This window comes from Prionailurus viverrinus, chromosome C1 (genome assembly GCF_022837055.1).
Source record: "Prionailurus viverrinus isolate Anna chromosome C1, UM_Priviv_1.0, whole genome shotgun sequence".
Taxonomy (NCBI): Eukaryota; Metazoa; Chordata; class Mammalia; order Carnivora; family Felidae; genus Prionailurus; species Prionailurus viverrinus.
This window is the reverse complement of record NC_062568.1, coordinates 113,576,436-113,584,158: the sequence shown is the minus strand read 5'-3', so window position 1 is coordinate 113,584,158 and position 7,723 is coordinate 113,576,436.

Sequence of the window (7,723 nt, the reverse complement as noted above, 5' to 3'; positions counted from 1 at the left end):
ACAAAACACGAGCTTACACACACTGAAAAGATGCTCTGGGTACCCATCACAAAATGAAAGACGACCTATCCGAAACTGACATTTCTGAACACTATCAGCAAACAGAACCTGAAGAGCTTCGAGAGAGAGTCAGAGTATAAAAGTCATATTAAAAGGATCAAGAATGGGTTTGGGTTCCCCAGCAGTCACCCTGGATGAGGGGACATATGGATCATTGCTTTTCATGTTCTGTGGGAGAGTGATGTCCAACCTAGAATTCTACATTTGGCCGAACTGTCAAGCATGAGGCTGAAATAAGCACATTTTCAGACGAGCAAGGTCTTAAAAATTTACCACCTGACGAGAGACGCTTGCGAAATGGCCAAGCGAGCATCAGTGTTTGGCTGAAGCCGAAAATCACCATCTGAGAAACACACGGCTACATCAGAAATTTTCGTTTAAAAAGTTTGCCTATCGATATAATTTTATTACTAAAAGCTTTCGTTAGAGGTCGAGTTTGAAAGTCTGGCATTTTCGTCAGCACTTCAGGCTGCTAGATTATTCCTGTGGTCATTATATCTGTCATACAAACAGATGCTGACTTTGAATTGAGCTTTCGTGGTGGAGAAAACTAATTTTAGTGTCTCCTTGCCGGCACAGGGTACCCCTGAAGGTGACGTTGATTAATCGTTCCTCTTCTCTATAGTTAACTCAGGTAATGCTTGTTTCCTTGTTCAACTCCTACTTGAAGATTTGGTTGCCGGGGCGCCTGGGTGGCTCAGTCGGTTAAGCATCCGACTTCAGCTCAGGTCACGATCTCACGGTCCATGAGTTCGAGCCCCGAGTCGGGCTCTGGGCTGATGGCTCGGAGCCTGGAGCCTGCTTCGGATTCTGTGTCTCCCTCTCTCTCTGCCCCTCCCCCGTTCATGCTCTGTCTCTCTGTCTCAAAAATAAAATACATGTTAAGAAAGGTTTAAAAAAAAAAAAAGACTTGGTTGCCAATAAAGATGCTTTTCCTGGAAATAGCATGGAAGTTTTGTACTGTTGCAGTATTTTCATAAAGAAAACAAATATTTGTTCTCACACAAATATGTTTTTTTTTTAAAGGCTTGGATACACAGGTGTGGAAATGAAGTAACAGAAGTGGGTTTCAGAATAACAAAGTCTTCTATAAATTTTCATCTGCATCTAAAACTTATTGCATGCACAGCAATTTCTGCATCTTCCCTGGAGAAGAACAAAAGGAGGATCTTTTAAACAGGCATAATTTAAGAAAATGTTGTTCTCTCAAGGTATTTCATTCTGGTTACTTCTCCAGCAGAGTCTAGCAAATGAATTAATTTCTCTGCAATTAACCAGGGGATGTTAGCTAATCCCACGAAGCTGGTGTTACTACCTCAGGCATACAAGATTAGGTCATTTTTTTTAAATGTCAAGCTGTCTTTTATAGGTCATAGCTCCTTTTCCATCTGTTTGACCATCTCATATAAGTAAATGACAAAACAATTCCAAAGTCATGCAGTTTCTCTTCAGGGGAAGAACCATGAAAATGGCCCATTATCTTTTTTGCTTCAGCCTGTAATTCTGTTAAAATATACAGTTTCAATTACATTCTTTTTTTAAAAATTTATTTATTTAGGGGCGCCTGGGTGGCGCAGTCGGTTAAGTGACCGACATCAGCCAGGTCACGATCTCGCGGTCCGTGAGTTCGAGCCCCGCGTCAGGCTCTGGGCTGATGGCTCGGAGCCTGGAGCCTGTTTCCGATTCTGTGTCTCCCTCTCTCTCTGCCCCGCCCCCGTTCATGCTCTGTCTCTCTCTCTGTCCCAAAAATAAAAAGTTGAAAAAAAAAAAATTTATTTATTTATTTATTTACTTTTGAGAGAGAGAGAGAGAGAGAGAGGGCACAAGCCGGGGAGGGGCAGAGAGAGAGAGGAGACACAGAATCCGAAGCAAGCTTCAGACTCTGAGCCATCAGCACAGAGCCCGATGCGAGGCTTGAACCCACGAACCATGAGATCATGACCTGAGCCAAAGTTGAATGCCTGAGCCACCCAGGTGCTCCTGTAATTACATTCTTAATACATAACTTAAGGATGCGTGCAAAATGTTTTGCTTGTGATGCCTACGTCACTTATTATCTTCACTGTGATTTTTCTATTGTCAGTCTAAAGATTGATTTTCTGTTCTATAAATGTGTCTTCTACCAGTTTTGCCATTCTTTCGGTAAGCATGCCTTTCCCCACTCCCCCACCCCTGCCTTACTCCTTGACAAGCAACTTTTATTTTACTTTATTATTTTAGTTCCTGGAAGTCCTTACCTTATGAAAAGGAAAAACACAATTGTTTCCTCTACTGTTTCCTTTCACTACTATTTTCACCAATACTTCTGGTCACGAAATGGGTGGATTTTTTTCTCACACCAACCAATTCTCCAACACCTGCTGGATGTCCTATGATTCTATTCAGTTCAGACACCATTTACTGGGAGGCAGATCCCATGGGTCAAGGGTTCAGTCCCACAAGACTGTTCTCCCTTAATACAGCCATAGCAAGTGTGAGTCCTCAGGTTACCCACATTTCTGTCTGACTTGGCTACAAATTAGGGGTTCCCACAACCCCCCCCCCTCAGGTTTGATAATTTGCTATAATGGCTCATAGAACTCAGGAAAACAATTATGTTTACTGGTTTACTATGCAATAAAGGGTATGATAAAGGATACAGATGGATAGCAGATGAAGAGATACACAAAGAGGTCCAGAAGGGTCCTGAGAGCAAGAGCCTCTCTCTCTGTGCAGTTGTGGAGTACCACCCTCCTGGCACATAAATGTGTTCACCAACATGGACGCTCTCTGAACCCCCCAGTTCAAGGATTTTTGTTGAAGTTTCATCACATAGGCATGATTGATTAGTAACTCAATTTCCAGTCCTGCTTCCTTCCCTGGAGGATGAGGGTGGGGCTGAAAGTTCCAAGCTTTGGTTGGTCTTGGTGACCATTGTGCATCCTGAAGCCATCTAGAAGTCCACCAAGTGTCACCTTATTAGAACAAAGGTATTCCTACCACCCAGGAAATTCCAAGGGATATGGGAACTCTGTGTCAGGAACTGGAATCAAGGACCAAATATTAGGATAGAAGATGTTCCTAGCACTTTTATTGCTTAGGAATTTATTAAGGTTTTAGATCTATTATATATATATATATATATATATATATAAATATAAATTATAATATATATATTATATAAATATATATAGATCTATTTATATATATAGATCTATTTATATATAAATTTATATATATTTATATATTTAAATTTAAATATAAATATATTTATATAAATACATATATTTATATATCTATAGATCTATTTATTAAGGTTTAGATCTATTTTATATATATATATAGATCTATTATATATATATATACACATATATACATATATATAATGTACCATATATGTATACTTATTATACTTATTATATATTATATATGCTTATTATATATATAATAAGATATATCTATATCTATATCTATACCTATCTATCTATCTATATCTTATTGTATCACAATATTATACCATATCTGGGAAGCAGTAGAAGTACTAACTTATGGTGGTAGACTTTAATAAGTCAAAGACCCTTGTAAATTGTAAGGATAATAATATAAAAAAGCTAGTGGATGGAAGAAAAAAATGATAAAAAAATATACTTATTAATGTACTAAAAGACAAAAAGGAGAGAAAATGCCACACAGATCAGTTGAGATGAGTAAAAAATAAATAATGAGATGACAGATTTAAACCCAAATATGTCAACAATTACATTAAATATAAATGAACTACATACTGTAATTAAAAGCAAAGATAGTCAGAATTTTTAAAAACAAACAAAATAAGCCATATGATGCTGTCAGTAGATTCTATTGAAATATAAGGATAAGAAATGTTAAGAGCAATAACATGTTTTTTTAAAAAAAGCAATAAACTAGACTAAGGTACACCATGGAAATACTAATCAAAAAAAATCTGGGTTTATTACATTAATATCAGAAGGATTACCAATATTGCCATTTCTGCATAGCAGATAATTAGAAGTTTTTTAGTGTCATGGTTTTTTTTCAACCTGAAATTCATTGCTTGAACAAATCTCAAAAATACATCATCCTTGAGTACTGAAAATTGATGGCAGTCTATTCAGATCTTTTAACAAGTATATTGTGTGCATTTTTCTCCAAGGACTCAAAACCATGAGAAACTATCTTAAAGCACTTTTAAGATGATGTCTATCACTTTGAAATCTGATAAGTGAAAAGAAAATGTGTTGTTTACCTCGCTTTTTCCCCTAAAAATTCTTTTTGGTACATTATTTACATATTATGTTTAGATAGAAGATGATTTATTGTGGTTGGTGTTGTACATGATTTTGATTTTTTTCCTTCTTATGAAATGTTGAGGGGACAAAAATACATCCTTAGAAGCCATAACAAGCATTCTCGAAATACCTTTGGCCTAAGTGGAATTAAATAACCAAAAGCTAAATATAGTTCTTAAAGTTTATTTTGTTAGTGTTAAGAGTGCTAGTACATCAAGCTATTCTATAACGATTTGAATTACGCTCTATTATTCTTTCTCTCAGTATTTAACTTTTTATTGACACTTTTGGTTCATAAATTTTTTTCCTATAGTTATCCTTCTAACCCATCCTATCTTGTCCTTCATATCAGCTGACAACCTATTTCCTATATAGTTAGCTATTTGTTTTTAACAATTGTTTTTGTGCATAAAACCACTTGTTAATTGTCATAGCATTTAAATTTCACAATAGTAGATACACATTTATATTTGAATTTTTTATAGAATTAAAACATACAAGGTACACAAAGACATTCTCACTCCAAAATCCATCTAAAACGATTATTCACAAAGATGCATATTCTAATATAACAATTCTCTGAACGGCACAACTTACTCCTATGACTGACATTTTTGCACTCATTATATATGATGGTAACTCTCAAGGTCACGTAATTATGGATCATCACAAACTTGTGGATGCCAGACATCATGCTGGAGTATGCATTTGGCTCTTTGGCCCTCGTAAGGCTAAGGCTTAATACTAACGCCAAAATTGAACTAATTCGCACCCTGTGCAAACTGTTCTCCATTTCTGAGGCGGTCGCCTACCAAAACAAAGGCATAAAACAAGAAGGAAACGTGAAATCCGTGAAACCAGAGTTCCATCTTAATGAAGGCAGGAAGAAAACCTCCAAATGACAATGAAAGGAGATTTTAGGACAACAGCAATGCGTCAGTCCTGAGTGGAGCAGGTTAAAAGGAATCAGAGATCCCTCTCCAGGCAATTGAAACTGATAGAAAACCTGATGTGTCTGAATGATCGAGGGGAGTTTTAGCTGGATAGCGGAGAGTAAGTTTGCGTGAGTCATATGTATGTGGAAAACTGTATGAGACACAAGCTCTGTGAGCCTCTCCTCGCCATACCTGCAGCTGGGCCAAGCAGCCAGCCTCCCAGGCTTTGTCTCCACTCGCTACTTCCAGTGTCAGGTAAACTACTACACCCCAGACTGGGGTAAGTGGGAGCTCGTGGACGCACTGGATAATCCAACCTGGAAGTGCAAGGGAGTAGATTCACATGGGGTGAATTTTACCAAATGAGAAACCAGAGACAAGAAGGAGCCAGGCGGAGAAATTCTCTTTTCTTCTTTTCTTCCACAGAGGACACGGGGCCCGGTTTAACCTGTCGTTTCATCTGGAGAAATCACGGGGGCATCTGCCGTCCAGCAACCTGTTGCTCGTAGTGGCTCTTTGTGTTACCGAGTGCACTAACACACCACTTTGCGTTGCTACCCACCTTTCCTTCTTCCCTTCCTTTCTCCCCATCCTTGATAACCTGGATTTGCATCTCCCAAATAAAGTTTATGCAGCGTTGTCTGTACTTCAGATTCTACTTTTTAAAGGATTTGGGCTAAGATTAAAATAAACAAGAAACCGATATGGAAACTCAAAGTAGCGTTAAGACATAAAAAATAATACTAGTAGAGGACGTGGCTCAGCCATTAATAGCGTTGAATCGTAACGCTGTAAATACTTGCGACGCCTGGGTGGCTCAGTCGGTTAAGCGTCCGATTTCGGCTCAGGGCATGATCTCACAGGACTGTGAGTTCGAGCCCCGCGTCGGGCTCTGTGCTGACAGCTCAGAGCCTGGAGCTTGCTTTGGATTCTGTGTCCCCCTGCTCTCTCTGCTCCTCCCCCACTCATGCTCTGTCTCGCTTTGTCTCTCAAAAAGAAATAAATGTGAAAAAAATTAAAAAAGAATAACACTGTAAATACTAAATATCCAACACACTCTGAGCTGTAGCTCCATAGGAAGAGGGGTTGGTGGAGGATGATTGGGATGTACGGTGGTTCTGGTTAAAGACACCCAAATTCTCATCTTCCATCGTGAGAGGTTAATTAGACTACAAAAATCTGAAAAATGGAGAATTGTAAAAATTAAAGGAAAAAACTAATGGATTTGAGGAAGAATTGCCTTTCGAGACGGGGAGATAGGAAATGGAAGACAATTCTTTTTCAAGTCTCACCGAGTTAACCAACTCAGCCACTTCCCTGTGACTTCAATCTTAAAAGATACCTTCGAGAGTGCATCACGAATGCTAGTTATGATAAACAGCAGTGATGTGGTTTTACTGCGGTTTACTATATAATCAAATTAGGGTAAATGTATGTTTTTGCTTTTAAAGAAACTTCCACTGTCCTGAAATAACTGTGCCATTTCTCATCGCCTCCAGCATTTGGGACTTTCCCGCATGATGCCGCCTCTGAGGTATGGCCACCTTGGCAGAACTTCACGGCCAACAGCAATGGGTAGGAAGAGGCTATGGGGCCCTGTGTCCCCTGCAGTGGTGTGTAGGAGCCTGGGGTTGGCGCTGTGTGACTCAGACCCAATGCGCACCCCTCACCCTAAGGCCACTCAGAAGCAAGGCTTCCACCTGCCCCGGGAAGACGACTCTGCCCTATACCCTGCAGGTATCAAGCTCCTTGCCAACTCTGCAGCCAAGCCAAATCAGAAGCCAAACAAAAGCAGGGCACAGAGTAACTTGAAGCAGGCTGGAGTGGGAGCTTCTTCTATGCCAGCAAAGCAACCTCACGATGTCTCAGGATGGTGTTCAGTCTGGCACCCAGGATGGCAATACTTAGTGCATGCACCACATCTGAGGTAGACAATACTGTTGGACCGGGAGGCACCAACTATGGAGGAGAATGAACACCCGTGAAGCCCCCACTAAGTGGCAGGTGCCCCGATGGCTGCTTTATGTGCGCTCTCTCTAAGCCCCACAACGCCTCTGCAGGGTAAACCTTGTTGTTCCATCTTGCAGATGGACCTGAGGTTCAGAGAGGTTAGGTAACTGGCCAAAAGGCACCCAGCCCTAAGGGGAGACTCGAGGATCCATCCAGCTTCAGAGTCCCATGTTTCCCCACTAACATTCCATGGGGCCCTTACCAGAAAGAAGCCTAAGGCGGGCAGCCTGCTGGAGATTGAGAGCTAGCAGTCAGTGTGGAGGTTCCCAAAGCAAAGCGTTCCAGAATCTGCCATCGGATCACTGCCACATGACTGGGCTAGAGGGATAACCCCGGGCCAACAGCAACACCTGGAAAGCTTCTGCAGACGGCCTTCAACGCCATCACTGTCGTTATCAGAGTCATTGTTATACCGAACACGGCCGGACA